Source organism: Arvicanthis niloticus, chromosome 11 (assembly GCF_011762505.2).
Source record: "Arvicanthis niloticus isolate mArvNil1 chromosome 11, mArvNil1.pat.X, whole genome shotgun sequence".
NCBI classification, from domain to species: domain Eukaryota; kingdom Metazoa; phylum Chordata; class Mammalia; order Rodentia; family Muridae; genus Arvicanthis; species Arvicanthis niloticus.
Genome location: NC_047668.1, coordinates 76,083,271 through 76,103,373, shown reverse-complemented (window position 1 = coordinate 76,103,373; position 20,103 = coordinate 76,083,271). Strand labels below are relative to the sequence as shown.

The 20,103-nt window shown below is 35.8% G+C and overlaps 1 protein-coding gene and 1 long non-coding RNA gene across 40 annotated transcripts in view; both read right to left on the bottom strand.

Annotated features, from left to right (window-relative positions):
* Nrxn1 (neurexin 1) overlaps positions 1-20,103 on the bottom strand; it is a 1,065,384-nt gene that overhangs the window by 298,492 nt on the left and 746,789 nt on the right. The window lies entirely within an intron of this gene.
* LOC143443985 (uncharacterized) lies at positions 11,310-11,686 on the bottom strand. Its single transcript, XR_013113445.1, has 2 exons — positions 11,582-11,686; positions 11,310-11,463 (listed from the first exon to the last, which is right to left on the bottom strand). It is a non-coding gene; the product is annotated as an uncharacterized LOC143443985 (long non-coding RNA).

Here is a 20,103-nt window from a genome sequence, read left to right as displayed (position 1 = left end):
TCAGAAAATTGGACATAACATTACCTGAGGACCCAGCTATACCACTCCTGGGCATATACCCAGAAGATGCTCCAACATATAACAAGGACATATTCTCCTCTATGTTCATAGAAGCCTTATTTATAATAGCCAGAAGCTAGAAAGAACCCAGATGTCCTTCAACAGAGGAATGGATACAGAAAATATGGTACATTTATACAATGGAGTATTACTCAGCTATTAAAAACAATGAATTTGAGAAATTCTTAGGTAAATGGATGGAACTAGAAAATATCATCCTGAGTGAGGTAACCCAATCACAAAAGAACAACATGGTATTCACTCACTGATAATTGGATATTAGCCCAGAAGCTTGAAATACTCAAGATTCAACTCATAGATCACATGAAGCTCATGAAGAAGGAAGACCAAGTGTGGATGCTTTGGTCCTTCTTAGAATGAGTAACAAAACACTCAAGGGAGCAAATATGGAGACAAATTGTGAGACAGAAACTGAAGGAGGGGCCGTCTGGAGACCATTCTACCTGGGTATCCATTCCATGTACAGTCACCAAAGGTAGACACTGATGTGGGTGTCAGGAAATGCATGCTGACAGGAGCCTTATATAGCTGTTTCCTTAGAGGTGTTCCAGAGTCTGACATATTCAGAGGGAGATGCTCACAGCTAACCATTGAACTGACCATGGTATTCCCAATGGAGGAGTTAGAGAGAAGACTGAAGGAGCTGAAAGGGTCGGTGGCCCCATGAGGAGAGCAACAATACCAACCAACCAGGTCTCCCAGGGTCTAAACCACCAGCCTGGGAGAACATAGGGAAGAACCCATGGCTTCACCTGTATATGTAAGGGAGGATAGCCTTTTAGGGCATAGGTGGAAGAGGAGGTCCTTGATCCCATGAAGACTGGATGCCCCAGTGTGGGAGAATTTGAGAGTGGGGAGGTGGGAGTGCAGGGGTAGGTGGGGGTACATCCTCACAGAAGCAAGGGAAGAGGGAAATGGGACAGGGGCCTCTTTGGGGGGAATGGGGTCAGGAGACATCATATGAAATGTAAATAAAATATCCAATAAAAAATTTAAAAAATAAAATCATAATAATATACTTTATTATACTTCATTATAGTTTTTCTAAACAATGACTATATCAACACAATGAAACAGTGGCAGGTGTAATAAACCATCATGTCTTATGGCAAAATTTTATTTCCTTTATGGAGAAATAAATCTAAGAGATTTATTTCTCAACATGGAAAAAAAATGTAGACCATAAATGTACTGATTCAAATAATGCATCATTCTTTCTCCTTAGTTGAAAATAATCTACCATAAATTTAGGCACAATAAAAGTTATCACATAATAACTCTTCATTGATGTCCAGAAACTGTACACCACAACACTTTAACATACTCATTATTTTTTTTATTTTTTTTATTTATTTTTATTTTTTTTATTTATTTGGTTTTTCGAGACAGGGTTTCTCTGTGTAGTTCTGGCTGTCCTGGAACTCACTCTCTAGACCAGGCTGGCCTCAAACTCAGAAATCTGCCTGCCTCTGCCTCCCAAGTGCTGGGATTAAAGGCGCGCGCCACCACTGCCCAGCCTATCATACTCATTATAAAAAGATTTTTCTATGCAAATCAAATATAAAGTTAGATATACACTTTGTTAAGGCACTTAAAACACAGTATAGATAAATTCTGAATCCTATATTTTTCTATAATGTTATCCTTTTAGAAGTTTATACATATCTGTAATAAAATATGTTCATATCTACCCTGCATTTCCCCTCCAAAAGCTGGAACTCTATCAACATGTCCCCCTCTCAGTTTCTTGCCTCCTTCTTCTTTTAAATGATAAAATTTAGGATTTTGAAGTTGAATGAGGAGATTTATGCAATTAATTACACTATACATTTAAAATGTGTGAAAACTTGAAATGGAAAATAATCACTCGTCTGTTTGAATCTTTTTTTATTTGCATGAGACCAAGTGAAAATACTCCACTAAATTTATACTCAGAATAAAAATGAACCCAGACTGAAACATGCCTAAAGAAAATTCTGGTTTTGTTTTTAAGCTTTTCTGTTTTGTACCCATTGTGCAGTGGGGGATCGGGGGAGGGGAGGAGGCAGAGTGTTCTACTGAGCTCAGAAAGCATTAGCCTCAGAGAACAAAAGAATTTCCATACTAAATCCTGTGCATGTGTCAGTAGCCAGGAAACTTAAGCTCAGATTTAAACATCTGGGTCTGAATGCTAACCAAACTGCAAAAGGTGGATTTCAGAGCTGAGGGTCATTCCAACCCTTCATCCACTTACCTCAAAGCAAAAGACTCAAGCCAAGAATAATCACAACTTTTAAATTACATATAGCACATTTCAAAATATCAATATTATTTTTAGAGAGTAAATGGGTATCTATCACAGAATATATTTTATGTGTTGTCAGCCTCAAAAAGACATGGCAAACAGCTTCTTGGTAATATTTTGAAAGGTCAAAAACCACTATCATCTTGCCATGTTTCTGACAGTCTTGGCATAACATTAATGAAAATTTACATAGTAACCATAAAGGGATCAGAAATAGTATTATAAAAACAGAACTAGCACTTACAGGTTTCCTAATACTCTTCATATTCTTCAGTCATTTCTTCCGATCTTCACTTATGAGAACCATAATGCATGCATTTTACATAACCAAATTTTCCAATATTAAAAATAGATAAAACATATAAAGAGCAATGGATTTCATCTTAATTACATCTCAAATACCTCTGTTGGATACAGTGCTCCATGTGCACACCAAGTTCCCTAAGACATCAAGTATCTGGACCATTGCTCTGTAGTAAAGCTTCAGGTCAGGGATGGTGATTTCCCCAGCTGTTCTTTTATTGTTAAGAATTATTTTTGCTATTCTGGGTTTTTTGCCTTTTTAGGTGACCTCAAGCTCTACTATAGAGCAATAGTGATAAAAACTGCATGGTATTGTTACAGAGACAGACAAGTTGATCAATGGAATAGAATTGAAGACCCAGAAATAAAACCACATACTTACAAGCACTTGATCCTTGACAAAGAAGCCAAAAATATACAATGTAAAAAAGAAAGCATCTTCAATAAATGGTGCTGGTCTAACTGGCTGTCTGTATATAGAAAAATGAAAAAAAAAAACCCATATTTGTCACCTTGCACAAAGCTCAAGTCCAAGTGGATCAAGGACCTCTACATAAAATCAGACACACTGAGTCTAATAGAAGAGAAAGTAGGAAAGAGCCTTGAACTCATTGGCACAGGGGGAAATTTCCTAAACAGAAATGGCTCATGATCTAAGATCAAGAACTGATAAATGGGAACTCATGAAAATGAAAAGCTTTGGTAAAGCAAAGGCCATAGTCAATAAGACAAATTGGCAACCTACAGATTGGAAAAAAATCTTCACTAACACCACAACCAATAGAGGGCTAATATCCAAAATATATAAACAACTCAAGAAGCTAATCTCCAAAAAACCAAACAACCCAATCAAAAAATGGGGTACAGAACTAAACCGGGAATTCATAACAGAGGAATCTCAAATGGCTGAGAAGCACCTAAAGAAATGTTCAAAGTCATTAGTGATCAGAGAAATGCAAATCAAAACAACCCTGAGGTTCTACCTTACACCAATCAGAATGGCTAAGATCAAAACCTTAGGTGACAACACATGTTTCTGAGGATGTGGAGAAAGGGGAACACTCCTCCATTGCTGGTGGGATTGCAAATTGATACAACCACTCTGGAAATCAATCTGGAGGTTCCTCAGAAAACTGGAAATAGATCTACCTGAAGGCCTCAAGGAGTTTAGAGATCTGCTGGGGTGGGGGTCAGATATCCTCATGGAGATGGGGGTGGGGGGCGAGGAGGAAGAATGGGATGTGGAATAGTTGAAGAATGGACTGGGAGGGAAATAAAATCTGGAGTGTAAAAAAAGAAAAATAAGTAAATAATTAAAAATTAAAACTAATAAGAAATGAAGCTAGGCATCCTGGGAGACATGGAAGAATTAAATAGCAAAAGCCAAATAAAGGGGAAAGAAAAGAGAGGTACAAGTATAAGAAACAAATAATAATAATAATAATAATAATAATAATAATAATAATAATAATAAAGAATCATGAGACAATAAACCTACAAGATTTGGAGCACTATGACTGTGTGCTTCTACCCACTCACTTTGTTGAGAAGACAGGCAATTGAAAAATCAAACCTGAAAGATTCCCTAAAATCATAAGACTTTCATTATCTGACTGGATTTGAAGTTACTTTCTTTTAAAATTCTTTAAGCATGCAATTCGTTCAAACCACAGTTTATAAATACAGATCATCTCTCAATGTGCATCATTTTCAGAAAGGCCTGATAAGATAGAACAGACTATTTACAACAAGGAACACAAAACTGGGCCTGGAAGGACAGATATAATCTGAGTCCTTAAAATATGTCTGGTTTATGAAGGCAAATCACTGGACTGAAAGATATATATAGTAAATCTTACACCATTGCTTTAAGGATGAGATTGTGTGTACAGCTCTCAAGATCGTTTGCGCTTCTTGTCCTTCACTCTAGTTTATTATTGTTGGAAAAGCTAGATAAGGTGGTTCTACTTGGTCCTTCCTTTAGAAACCAGTTACCAGTACCCACTTGGACTATGTTCAAGGACACAAGATTAGTAAGAAAAACAATATTGTACCTCATTATAGTTTTTGCTGTTCATAGCAACCACTTTAGGTTATGTGTGTCAGTTTTGCAAACTTCTTACCTACTTAGGGTAAAGAAGCCTCTGAAATTGCCAAGTTAAAAGTTGGTGTCTTTTCTTTTGTGCTATTATTCTAAATTTCAAGGTTATATTAATATCCCTATTGAATCACATAAATATATTTGTTTAGAAATCTGTCTCTATTACTCTATTACTTCCTTTGGAAGAATGTACAATATCTTCTCTATTCCTATATTAAAAATAAATAAATAAACAAACAGGGTTTTTCACTCTTGAAAGACCTTGGAAAAGATTCATAAGGCAACCATAGTGTGTATTCCTAGAATTTGCAAGATGGAGGATTAGGAGTTTGGAACTAGCTTGAGTTACATGAGTTCCTGTGTCATGACAGAAAGAGGAGGAAGGAAAGGGGGAAGAAGGGAAAAGGAGGAGATCATGAATAATCTTCAGCGGATCCTGTGGGTCAGATGACTTCAATCATCCTTCAGTGAAGTACTACCTGTTCTTAGCATTGACTTCATCTCTGACAAATGTTGAAGATTCTCTCTGAATGTTGCACTTGAGATTTTACTATGTTGTTCCCCTTTTCACAGCCTCAACCTGTGCAGTAAGCTGCATATTCAGTAACAACAAATACTCCCAATACTTTGTGTGTATGTGTGTGTGTGTGTGTGTGTGTGTGTGTGTGTGTGTGTGTCTGTGTGTGTGTGTGTGTGTGTGTGTGTGTGTGTGTGTGTGTGTGTTTTAACAGAAAAAGCCATTTGGTCTTTGTTGGTCCTAAGATAGAATGGAAACTTCCATGACATCAAGATGGTAGGGCAGTAAAATCTGCTTTCTTCCTGAAGAATAGCTTCATCAAGAGAATCAAAATACCAGTAACCTTATAAACCAGTCTCTTTCTCTTCTCATGGAACCAGAGCTTTTATGACCTCACTTCATACCTAGCAAGTTTAATATGTCTTGTTTTAAATTCCTATAGACACCTACTATACATATACAAAATGAAAGATGTCATTCTATTAACATAGCCATAAAGAAAAACATGTTGACAACATTTGTGTTTTATTTTTTCTGCTGAAAGTGAATTTATTACAGTTCCTCTGTGGGGTTCTAAACAAATAGAACCAATGATCACATGTTTGATTCTCTGCATGAATAGTTATTACAGTTAAAAATAGGTTTGAATTTTAAGGTAAGGTGATCTACTTTGACTATATTCAGAGGTCTTAGATTTCTCTCTTCATAGGGCATAGCCAAAAATAAATGGTCACATCTCACTTGCTGGCACCTACTATAATTCTGCTATTCAACGATGATAATTTTTTGACAAGTTTACATGTTATTCATACAAATTTCCATGTCTTATATAATGCCTTTCCTTGCATTTCTTAAAGGGTTAATGACATTTCATATAATATGGAATTTCCTTTCAAGGTTGGAAAATGGTTCTTATAAAGCCAGAAGACAATAATGATATTATCAAAAATTACTTGTCCTCAAGCATGTTGAATAAAGGAGCCCTGGAAGAGTAGGGTTTCCTAAATCTATCTTATGCAATGAAATCAAATGTAAAATGACAATTGTGGTGCTTGTATCCCAATGTGAAATGAAAAACAAGATGCACCAAGAGTTGGTATACATGGTACATCTCATGCTAACACCTCCATAGGAACGTATTCCTGCTTTTCACTCTAACTGACTAGAAAACAGAAGCTGAAGTGAGCATTTCTTTAAGAATATTTTTTTACAAGCAGGCTGAGGGTGACATAGAGTCATACTAGTAGGAAGCCTAACCTGACCAGCTCCCCTGCTGCATGCTACATGTCAGCAATCATCAAAAGGCGTGGAACTGGCAAAACTGTCTTCACTACTCCTAAAATAGGGAAAAATTTTTTCTCTTACTTGTACAAATGAAGAGGGCTTCCCTTCAGTCTCTGATTTAGTGGGGATTCTTGAGACAGAAACAGATTGTATGTATTGATCATTGTGCCAAGAACAGACTAACACCATTAAACAGATCCTAGTGGAGTTATTTTAATCCTATGAAAGAAAATTACCTGAAATATGCAGAACTTTTTGAGCTGCAACCTCTTCCCTACATCCAGACAATTGTACTAGAGGATTGCGTGAGATTTGAAAGTTAGCCTTTTCAAATTCTAGATCCCAGGCTGACATAATTCCCTCACCACACAAAGCAGACTAGAAATCCTTCAGGTTCATTAGAATGTATCCAATTTCTACAATTCTCAATATTAGCTATACAGGATCATTGCTAAAAACCTGTTTAAAATATCCCATTATAAGTTTTACATATTTCTGTGACTCTAAAATATATTTACTAGACAGTTACATTTTAGCTTTAGAATGTATATCAAGTGTGTTTTTTTTCTCCCAGACATAAGCAATTAAAGGATTAGAAAATAGCCTGTGGAAAGCTCTAAAGAATTAATCTTTTGGGAGCAAATCTTGCAATACCAAAAACACCCTTGGTCTCCCTTGAGTACCCGTGCTGACACGTTGCTGGTTAAGCAAGCCAACTAGAAGATATGTACACAAAGCATCACAATTAAATACCCTGCTTACCACAAACATGCTTCCTGTGGAGGCTGGCAGAACTTCTTACTAGGCTGGTATGACCACATGGCCACCTTCAGAACATTTTTGAAGGATCACTCTGCCTACTTGTATTCAACTGCTGTGTAGTTAACTGTGTTCATGTTTTACTGAATGTCACCCAGTTATTTTACTTTAGAATCCCATGGGATTTGTATTCTGAAGCCAAACAACCTGTTAGAAATAAACAGCAGAGAACAGAGTTTTTCTTATCTGCTTGCTGCCTGACAAATCAAAACACACTGAGATTTGGAATTATTAGACAAAGTTTGGGGCTGAAGAAATAAAATAAAAACTGGCTTGTCAAATGGGACTCCCTGCTGCTCAGTAACATGTGTTGGCATAGCAAACAATATCTGCCATGCTATTAAAAATGTTAGTGACTGTGATGCATGAGACAAAATTCTCAGCACCCATTAAGCACTAAATGAAAGGTCTACCTTTATATTTACATATTTTAACTTTCATAGTGAAATGCAGGACTATCATACCTTGAAGATAATTTTTAAAGTAAAAAAAAGTATTTTAATATATTTTATGTGTTTACATTTTACCCACAAATCACTAAATAAACAATTAGAAAACTAGTCAAAAATACTGTCAAGTGTCAAAACATTTTTACCCTCAGCAGTAATAATCAAAGGACTGAAGACAGCTGAAGACCGAAGGAAGCTTGGTGCATGTGTTTCGCCTGTCTTACTTCCTCTCAATTCAATATGAGAGATTATCAAATGTTAAAAAATATACAAGCAACCCCCTGTATGTAATCGACTGCCTGAAATCAACAACTTTGTTGCTTAAATGTGCCATCAAGAGATAGGCTTCTGTGGCTTTCTCATTGTTTAACAGTATAATACACTGTTGTTTTCCTGTTCGTAGTATTAAGATTAACCACAATAACGCTAACAATATTGACTCATTTAAAAGCTGGTCACGCTCCACTGATGCTTTGAGTCTCAAAGACACAATGATTGAAATAAGAAGTGACTAGGGGGAAAATTAAGAATTATGGAATGTGAGAGAGGTGAAGAACACAGAGGCAGACACTGAAACAGGATTGGTTCCCACAGGACATTAACTCTTGCCTGTCTCCTCTTTCCAGTACTGAAGAGAACCACAAAACTGATAGAGTTTTTACCCAACCTAAGCTCAATGTTACTCTATAATATTGCTAGGAAGGGAAAAAGTTTGTGACCATAGCTAAAAGGGGACTTATATCATTTCCACAAGGCAACTAAAACAGAAATGATCTAAAATCAAATATTCCACAAAGTAATTCATTTTATACAGTTCAATATCTAAGTAATAATGAAGCCAAATTGAATTTCAAATAAAACCCAAGAGGGCAGGGAACTGGCTCTGTAGATAAAAGGCCTGCTTTACAAGCAAGAGGACCTGAGTTTGATAATAAGCAAAAAAATAGGTAAATAAAAATTGGGTGTACTCATTCCATTCGTAGAAATTTGTTCATCCTAAAAATATTTTAAAGGATTATTTTAAAAATTGAAATTTGTTATACTAAAATCATTAAAACAGTCTATATATTCATCATTAAAAACCAGTTCAATAAATGTTTTTTGCATTCAAAAGCAATAGGACATCATGAGGAAAATAGATTGTTTTATTGAAAATGTAATAGTGTCTAAAGTACAGCATAGAAAAATGATCAAATTATAGAATAGTATGTAACAAAAAGTAAAAGCTCATCTTTTTGATAAATGTTCAAATGTGAGCATATTTACAACTATTTGTGCATATACCCGTGCAGAAATATGTGCGTAAAATATGATTAGAATTTTAGACAGCATAGGAAATACAAAACATTATATTCTGCTTTTAACTTTTATTCTCCTCACTGTTGTGTTATCTAAGTTTCCAACTAGTATTTTTATGATCTAGAAATAATATATATTAAAACATTAGTTGTTATGAAAAGCAGATAGAGTCTTTCATCCATAAGGTAAGAAATAAAATTAAATTCATTCTGAACAGTCTGTTGTAAAATATTATTGGCCTTACAAGCCCAGACCTATGCATCACTACTCTATTGAATCCAGTTTATGTCGAGAGTTTGAAAAATGCAACAACAAAAGTGCCAACGAATGAAAAGAGCTGTTAAATAATGGAGATGTCGTCTATGGCAATGAAGGGGGTTCACTCAAAAGTAGGAGAGTATGCAGCCATTGATTATATAGTCTCACATAATAACGAGCAACAGCTATGTAGCAATTCAATGTAACCAATGCATCCCCAGCTGCTTCACGCTTGCAACATTCTTTGCCATATAGACAGCTACAGCTGTCTGATTTAGACGCTAGTTCTCTCCACAGCATGAAATATCTTTGATATGCCTATAGTTTAATGAGCAAATGAACTCAATTTTGAAACACATGTAGTCGTTATCTTACTGTGGGGCCTTGTAACTCCATTTAACCTGCACCATCAGTCACATAACACACAGGTAGAGGGCGTGATTAGCAGGTCTCCACCTCCAGAGATTAAAATATTAATGAGTTATCTAAAAGCAGAGGAGGGGGGCATAGCTAATTGAGTTATTCCCTCCCTTTTTCCCCCTCCCTATAAATCCAGGGGAGCCTGGCTTTTGGCGGGGATCCCGAACCATCTACACCCATTCACCATACCATGAACAATAAAAGCTTTGAAAAAGTCCTGGACTCCACATGTCTCCTGGGCCTGCACCTTCCTGAGGCAGCTGCAGCCGCCCCCACCCCTTGGCTGGGTGAATGTGGGACCCTCTGCCAGCGGTGTGGGAAGCCCTCCGGGACCCTCCGGGACCCTGCCGTCGGACTCCCCGCAGGAGGTTTTTTCCCACACCTTACCTCACTCCATTTTGCTACTGAAATTTCAACCCCTTCTCTCTGCCATGCCCTGTGGGATGTGGAGCCCCCAATGCCTACTTTTATTGCTAATTAACAGTAATGAGTAGAATGACATAGTTTTTTTTTTTAATACCTCTGTCAGAAAAATGTCCAACCAGCAGGAGGTATAATGTAACACTATCCCCACTCCTTTGCTCTCCTCATCAGCATGCTTAAATACACATACAGCCTCTCTTCCCTTTGGGTTTAAAAAAATTGTTTTAAAGGTCATGTCTTTCAGGCCTCAGAAGGCAGTGTTAGAGCCTGGAGAAAGGCTGAAAAGGTAACTACAGCCTAAATGTTCAAAACCACTGTGATGATTTTTATTTCATTTTCACAGAAAGTAATATAATTTGGCCCAAGATATAAGCACCACTTAAAAATTAGTAGACATCTAGAATTCTACTTAAGAAGTGGTTCTTGCTTCCAAATGTCAGATTTTGTGTCAAGACTCTGTGTATTTTAGTACAGTTATGTTAAGAGACTCAGAATTCTCCTATCTTTGCCACGATAAAGGATTCTCTCAACATAGCACACCATAAGGACCCATTCTCTTAATTGGTATTAAGATCATAGGATCATTTGGGAAAGAAGCTGAGATAGTCTCAAATTTTCCTTTGAACTAAAAAACAAAGAAAAAGAGAAAAAGAGAAAGAAAAGAAAAGAAAAGGACTTCTGAAGTCATAAAGTAATGATTCAAATCCAGGGAATTATTAGTTTTGTGATTTTGGTCAATTTATTTTAAAAAACAATAATATATCTGTGAAATAAAAATAATAATTCTTTCTTCAGTGAATTACTGATAATATTAAGTAAAGTATAGTTTTTGGCAAAATACTTAAATCGATGCATTGTTCATCATAAGCACTCAGTAGATGCTAAATAATGTTACACTTACTAAGTAGATGCTAAATAGAGTTACACTTACTAAGAGCATGAATTGGGTAATCAAATCTCAGAAAGGGAGTTTAGACTTTTGCTTTGTTTTAGTTCAGCTTTACTTATAACTACATTCAAGCACTTAATATGTATAAAGGTAAAACTCTAAATAAACAATCATCTGAGAACTCATTTCACATTCATCATTTAATCAAGTGTCAGACATTCAAAAAACTAGAGAAATAATACAGGATGGTGACACATGTCTGAATTCCTAAACTTGAGGGCTGAAGCAGAAGGACCATAAATAAGTCCTGGCCAACAGGAGCTCCATAGCAAGAACCTACCAAACAAAACAGAAAAAGAATAAAAGAAGGACTAAGATGTAGCTCAGAGGTAGAATACTTGCTTAACATGGCTTTGATGATGCCACGTGGCTAACAAATAAATTCGTAACAGACCTTCTCACTGAGGCCTCTGCTGGGTGTGTGTCTGCTTCAGTGGGCTGGAAGTGGAGATCCCAGCTGAGTATCACTTGCTTGTACTATTATCCTTTGGGAATCTACCTCATTCTGTGCACAATGGAGAAGAGTATCATAGTGAGACTTGTAGAATGGAAAATTACCAGTCAGAGATCAGGGAGGCCAGCAGGCACTTCGAAGGAGCTCACCTGTTTCTGCATTCGCTTATGGTGCCTTTTTCTGCCAGTAACTGCATGTTATATACTAAACATGATCCTACTATATGCAAAGTGTAAAACTACATAATGTATAAAACATATAGTATAATATTATATAATATATTAATATAATATGTTCCAATTGACATCAAATTAAAGAGCTGGCAGTACATATAAAATAGTATAATAAGCTATAAGAAATTAAATTATATATAGAAAAAAAACCAAAGACCTATAATAGTACCAAGAAGGACATGGTTAGTTTTGTTGTAAGGGACAAAGTAATGTTTTACAAATATGTATTTTCAAAAAAATTAAAATTTAAAAATGTATTGGAAGGACATGCAGGGAATAGATGTGAGAGGAATTTCTCAAAGAGAAGAATTGGGATGAACAAAAACACTTTATAACTCCATTCTTTACTGTCATTTATGATACCAATACATAATTGTATTCCTCTATTTTTTTAATTTAAAAATACCCCATACAAATCACACCAATTGCTATTTTATCTACATAACTACAGGATGTTTAAGAAAGCTAGCCAGATAGCTTTTTATGTTTCTATTTTACTAGACACAATGTCTATGTTGAAGATATCTGAAATACTCAGCAGTTTCTGTGGTGTTGGTACATTAAAACTAAGGATGCTTGCTTGACTTTATGCATATGCCATGAACAGACCAAAGGCAAGGTTGTTAGGGGATGGTGTCCCTGAGGATGGATGACATTTGCATTCTCATCTGAGTCATGTCAGGCATCTGCCTATGGGACTTGATTTACTTCAGGGACTTGGGAGTCAGACTAAGTGAATTTGACCCTGACTTTGTCATATTATAGATAGGAGAGTCATTTCTCAACAACTAAATGAGGACTCTAGTTTGTTTTCTATGGGAGCTTTTATATGTGTTTAGAGAAGGTTTGAAATCATTGATCACTTTATGATATCACACAAAAAGACTATTATGGTATTGAACATTTTATTCTGATTCCATGCAAGGGTAATTAAAAACCCCAGCACATGTGCTCACAGTCTGTGCCTGCTGTGCCTGGAGAATGGACTATATCCAATAATTCTAAGATATTGTAAGTCAGAAGTCATGCTTTATTTGATTCCATACATTCACATACATTCACAGTACTGGAAGTTGCTTGGCACATAAGCAGTTAAAACATGAGATAAAGTCATGTGCAGGCTATGTGTGAGCTATGCAGATAAGCAAGTTCAGATTGTACCTTTATTGGACCAACTAAGTAGTTTAGACTTAGAATTATTTGTAATAAAGGTCTATGGATAGAAGCAGGTTAAGAAATAGTTATATTATCACATTTGGTCTGAAAATACAGATATCTTTAGGAGACAATGCACATGACCTGTGCAGTACCAAATACATACATAGTATAAGTATAAGAACTGGTAGAAACCTAAATTTTGTCAACAAATATTGGTTGATTACTTACTGAGTTTAAGGCTTAGACTGGGATCTGTCATAAAACAGATGTTATCATGATGTTTCTTACTGTTCAACACCATCCTGTCCATCAATAATAAATAACAATCAAAATAAAAATATGTATAACAGGCCTGGTAATGCAGAACTGTAATCCCAGCTACTTAGGAGGCTAAGGCAGGAGGATACTCAGCTCCAGGCTTCTTAGGCCAACTTAGAGTTGTCTCTTGAAACATAAGTAAACAGGAGACAGGACATACCTCAGTGGTAGGGCAAATGTATCATATATGCCAGGCCCTTGGTTCAATCACCAATATTAACACTGGAAGAAACAAAAGTATCTTCAACATTTCCAGAAATGTCCTGGCCCAGAAACTTGCCAAATAAACCAGAAAAAAAGTAAGATGACAGCAAAATAAATAAATAAATAAATAAATAAATAAATAAAATAATTTAAAAATTTTTTAAAATTGTGCATTTGCTGGGCAGTGGTGGCACACACCTTTAATCCCAGCACGTGGGAGGCAGAGGCAGGTGGATTTCTGAGTTCGAGGCCAGCCTGGTCTACAGAGTGCGTTCCAGGACAGCCAGGGTAATACAGAGAAACCTTGTCTCAAAAAACAAAAAACAAACAAACAAACAAAAAAGTGCATTTGCTGATTTTCTTTCTAGGCAGTGTCTTTGCTACATAGAAAAATAAATTACCAAGTGTCTTTGTATATAATTTTGATAAATAGATAATTTTTCCCATTAAGTAAGCATTGTCAAGCAATGCTCTGCATGTTATAGGACCATGCCCTTTCTGAACAGCTGTGTTCCTAGGTGCAGTCTTGCAATGGGAGGAGAGTTTAGTTGGGGAGCTGGGCAGAATTTCAGATTGAGTGATTAAGCCTGTGTCACTGCGTCACTGCTTGTTCTCATAAAGCAAGAGCCTTGCACTGAAGAAGATGAGCAAGTAGTAAGTAGTTACAATGTGTTAACAACAAAACTGGGAGCCAGTGAATGAAACACTACGTCTTTGCTTTGCAGCCATCATTTTCCTTTCAGCATGGAAGAAAGTGAGGAGTCGATAATAAACACCATTATTTTGTTTTGTTTTGTTTTGTTTTATATTTTATTTACATTTCAGATGCCATCCCCTTTCCCGATTTCCCCTCCATAGAAAACCCCTATCCCATACCCCCTTTTCCTTTTTGCTTTTATACATTTTTTTAAATGTTAATCAAAGGCTTTATAAGTTTGGTAATGCTCAATCAGAAGTGTAACCCAATACCCAACCTAGATATATAAACTATCTTTGACTGGTGGAGACATGTGAACATCTGCCTCCATGCCCCGCCCCCTTTCTCTCTCTTTCTCTCTCTTACCACCTAGCTTCACCCTTCCTGTTAAAATAAAACTTTTCTCTCAAAATGCAATTGGAGCATAATTATTCCTATTTGTACCAGTGAGGTACAAGATAGTCCTAATACCCAGTCCATCATTTTGTTGACTAACCAGAACCTCTGTCATCTCTCCTAACTAAAACATGTAGTTTTGAACCTACCTTTTTTTGTTGTTTGCTTTAGAATGAACATTATACTAACTTTAAAAATTAGCTTTAAGAAGGGAGGGTATACTTTAGAGAGCGACTAGGTAGAAGGCCATAGTGACAGTTCAGCAGAGGCCGTTCATCTATAGCAGTAAAAAGTGACATAGAACGAAAGTCCAGTCCAGTAGTAGGTAGGTGCGTGGGCATCTGAAACATGACTAAAGGGATTCAGCACCTAATGCCAAAGTATATTTAATTTCAATTTACTTGTGTACAAATTTTTCATTGATATAAAATTCAATTATGAAGAATTTTAAATAATGCTTAGAATAAACAAGTCAGTGAACCTATGCAACTGTAGACTAACAAACAATTTGTGACAAAAATCTTAGATTCTGAATTGAGAAGTGTAGGTAATAATTTATATTGGATATATTTTATGCATGTGGAAATGAGTAAGCAGTAGAAAAATCAGCATGGTGATTGGTGGGGCAGGAGAGAAGCCAGGACTACATACATATGATTCAGGGTGAGAAGTTGATATGTGATAACTACAAATCATAATAATTTTCAAGAATGCTTCTGTCTTAAAAGCCCAATCAGTATTAATCAACTAAATTTTTATTTTTTTCACCAAAGCTTAATTTTTGTCAATCAAACTTGCATTTCTCATTTTCAATGGACAGGAAGGCTTATTGAACGAACTAGGTCCAGGGAGAAAATTAGTTTTCTTGATGGGAGAAGTCTACCTTTAAACTGTCTCCATAGAAACCGAGTTATAGTGTGTTCTCCTGCAGCCACAGAGCAGTCCCTCAGCAGGAATGGACTACATTGGTACAAAGGCTGTAAAAGTCCTTCAGCTGGTTTTCAGGAGGCAAAAACTTTGTTGCTGTTGATGATAAAGAATCCTCAGTTCTGCCATGGTGGTGCACAGCTTTAATCCCTGCTCTTGGAAGGCAGAGGCATGTGGAATTCAGTTCTAGCCAGCCTGGTCTACAGAGGGAGTTCCAGAACAGCCATGGCTACACAGTTCTGACAGATTGTCTTTTGCAGAAAGTTCCTAAGGCATGATGAGTCACATATCACAACCCTAACATGTATGTTTTCATTAAAACAATTTTCTCAGGTGCTTGAAAATTACATCTAGTCCCCTGTTGTGGAAGATTTTAATTCTGTTTTTTTCTATAATTAATAGGAACACTCCCTAGTATATTCACCTTGGTTATTTCCTTTGTTTATTGAAATAATCCACTCAGTCTTTGCAGTGGTGGTGCACATCTTTAATCCCAGCCCTTAGCAGGCAAGGAAAGAACTTTGAGTTCAAGGTCAGCCTAGTCTACAGAGCAAAATAAACTGTTCATATTTGGCATGGCCCATTGCCAGCATCAATAAAATTCTAATGCATAGAATCACCATTTTCTTGTTTACTGGTCTTTGGCAAACCTGTTTACTATGCTGTTTGCATTTTAAAAAAATATGACTACTGTGCATTTTGCTTATGACTTTCAATGCTTTTTGTGCAAGAAGAGGCATTTTCCTGATCAGTGTGTAAATGACCTCTTATTCACTATGCATTCCTCAAAATAGTTATTAAGCCCCAAGCAGTGACTTCATTTCCTTTTCATCAATCTATATTGTATTTAAACTTTTGCAAAGCTTGCATCCTTAATAAAGCATTGCATGTGTTTTAACAAGGGATCATCATTATTTTAGAAAATATAGACAGTATTATAAGAATGAATGTACCAATACCTCCAGAGCACAGACATTCTAAACTATTGCTTCTCATGGTAACCATATTTTGAAACAATAACCAACATATTTTAAGTTGTCAAATGGAGAAAATTGTTAGACAAACTAATTAATCATCTACAACATAAATTACATTTTAGGGAACCCATTATGTAGTGTTTAATTAGCCTAAAGAAATGTGTTCTGGAGATAGAGTTCTAAAAAGGATTTTATTACAGAAGAAAAGAAGGGGTCTTCAGTAGCTAAAAAAGAACCTAACAAAGCAATCTGTTGTGTTGGAAGCTTGGCACAAGAAAACAGTCAAGCAAGTTACCACTGCCTAATCACAGAGCATTTGAAGCCATTCTGTGCAACAGCTTGAGGCTTTCTACAAAGCAATGCATCAGGAAGAGAAGCAATCATAGGAAAGGGCAGGCTATGGACCAGATTTCCTCTAAGAAGTAATATCCTTGGCATATTATTCCTCTTTTACAACCATATTCATAATTTCCATCAAACAAATTAGGAATTGTGAGTATCTCAGAGGCAATATGGAAACACTAAGCATAGAAACAGAGACCTTGGTGACTCAGTGTCAGCCATTAAACATCAATGGAAAGAAAAAATTTGGAGAACATTAGAGAAAGAGGACAGGAAAACCCCATTCTTTAAAAGTAGGTGAGTACATTTCATTAAATGAAAGCGCTGAAAAGGGAAATGTGGAAGGTGGATCCAAATAAGGAAACTAAGACCAGAAATCTGAGTGTGTTTTATTTAATCAGGAGAACCTCTCATTCCCTGTGGATTGTGGAAGTCAGTGAGGGATTGATGTTTCTTCTTATTACTGGAATGAGGAGACCAAAGGAACAATTTTAGAAATTAATGGTATCAAAAAAATGATATAGCTAAATAACCAATATAAAATGTACTAGAAAGGACTCAAAGTCAAGATAGAACAATTGGGAAGTGGAGGCAGAGGACAGACATCTAAACAATAACCATAAATGGAGAAAGTACAGGTGGACTCACTGTCTTGGAGCATACTCCTTTAGAAGAGTGCCAGCGGAGAGAAAGTGCTAGAAGCTAATTTAAAGGAACTGGCACAACACAGGTAACTACTTAGAAAAATGAGAAATCAACCACATTAACTTCTGTAAAAGACACAAGCTGGTAAGAAATGGAGGAAAAGAAAGTGAAGAAAGCCAGGAATAAGGAATAATGGGTGTTACAGGATTGAATCATGGCACACACACACACACAGAGAGAGAGAGAGAGAGAGAGAGAGAGAGAGAGAGAGAGAGAGAGAGAGAGAGAGAGAGAGAAACAGAGAGAGAGAGAAAACAAATACAAAACAAAAAATAAAAAAACAGTAAACCAATAAAAATAAGAGGAGAAAAGCTTCTCTTTGTCCTATTACTTTTTTCAGTATGCTCAAAATTTGACAAGGGCAGTGTGATTGTGTTTATAATGGTAAGACTTGGACATTACCATATTAATTAATCAACTAATTAGTTAATTAATTAATTAACTAGGGAGTTTTTCATGGCTTGTTTTTTTAAAATTTTGGTTGACATTCCCAAGGAGAAAAAAGGGAGGCATGGGCCAGGGAGGGCTGTGCATCCATTATCATGCCCTTTCCCCAGCACAGCCTGGCACCAGCTGTCCTCACAGTCAATAGAAATCAGGGCATCAGTTCACACATCTTCCCTAGAGATGGCTGTGTCCTTCATACCTCAGCAGCTTCGATGACAAAAAATATTCAAAACATGGTGAAAAGTCAGTTTTTTAAAATTGTAGTCAAATTGGGTACATATACTCTAATTAATTCCTATAAGAACCAGGAAAACCAAACCATGTTCAAGATGTACTTTATTTGACTTTAAGGGTTGGATTTCATTTAAATATTATATGGCAATGTGAAACTCTCATAAAAGAGTGTATCATTTGGCTAAAATTAACATTTTAAACAGAACAATATTTAAATTCAAAAAAAGCTTGTGGGGAAAAATTATGTTTTCTCTTGTTTATGTTAGTGTACATACATATACAATTATATAATTATTAAGATATTTTTGGATGGAATGCTAGAACAATGAGATCACATAGCCATGGAACATGGGTAGAAAGAGAGCAAGATGAGAAAGGTTAGACAGGAATCATATTGGCAAGATATTTAGAGACATTTAATATTTCCAATAAATATGATGTTTTGAGTATATACTAAAAGTGATAATCAAAGGTAGATTTGTAAATCAAAATCGATTAAGAACTTGGCTTCAAAACCCACCTTCTGCCCAAGCAGATCACAAAGAAAATCACTTAAGGCAAAAGTGTACAGCAATTCACCAATGGAATTTAGAATGCTCTTTCATGCTCCCAAGATGAAAGTATTTCAAAGAACACTGCTCACTCACCCTCTGCTCCATCTTCCCTGGTTGGCATAGGGCACCATTAATACCCAGAGAAGGAATGAGTCCTCATTCTCACCACCTTCCTTTCATAAATAAGGAGGAGTTAAAGGTAAGCTCTAATTAACACCTATAAAGTGATACCTACAGATTTTCTGAAAGTGACAATATTGGTAAAATTATGTGTTACATCTGATAAAAACTACATGCTACAACTGACAAAATCAATCTTAGTTAAATGGTTTTTGTTCTTTGTTCCTGAGCAAATATTTTTAATGGAATAAAAGCCCTCAGCATCACTAATTTAAATGCTTATGGTAAATATTTTACAAGACACTTTATATTTTCTGTCTGTCTGAAAAACAATGCTTTATCACTACTTATATATGTAATATCTAAATAATTGTTACCTTACTGATATCTACCACATGCAAAGTAGACATGGGGCAAATTAGATAGCAGAGGCTTGAAAAGCTAGAGCAAGCCATGTTTCCATGTTTTTACTAATCATCATTGCTGTAAGAATATCCCATGACATCATAAAGTTTATCAGAAAGTCAGAGAAAAATATAAAATAACTAGGGAATCATTAATGATAAAATAAGGTTATATAATAAATGGAATAATTTTCAAGGGAAGATTGAACAAAAACTTTCACCACATGTGTTCTTAAAACAACAAACAATTGTGCACCAAATATTTATTGATTAACATGAATTAAAATATAGTTTGCTATAAAATTATTATTCTTTTTCTATGTTGTCAACAGGAAGCTAGATGATGTCCTCAGACTTCTATGGAAACTAAATTGTGTCTATAGAGGGGTTTTTTTTCTTTTGACTACTGAAAAGTTAAAAACTTACTTTTAGCCCGTGACTCTATTTTCAATATTTAATTGACATATTTATTCTGTTAGAAAATCTTAATAGTTTTTCCCTCCAAATCTTCACCAATCCCTGTCTCCTCATAAGCTCTTACAATCAATAATCCATCTGGCTTTGAACTCTCAACTGATGCTATTTATATTAATATTATTAATATAAAAAAAAGCAATCTATCAAAATTAGGACACCACATTCAAAGTGAACTTTTCCCAAGTTGTTCTATTTTTTTAAGTTCACAGTTAATCAAAATTTAAATGTGAGTACATTTTCCAATGAAATCAAATGTGATCACTCTGAAA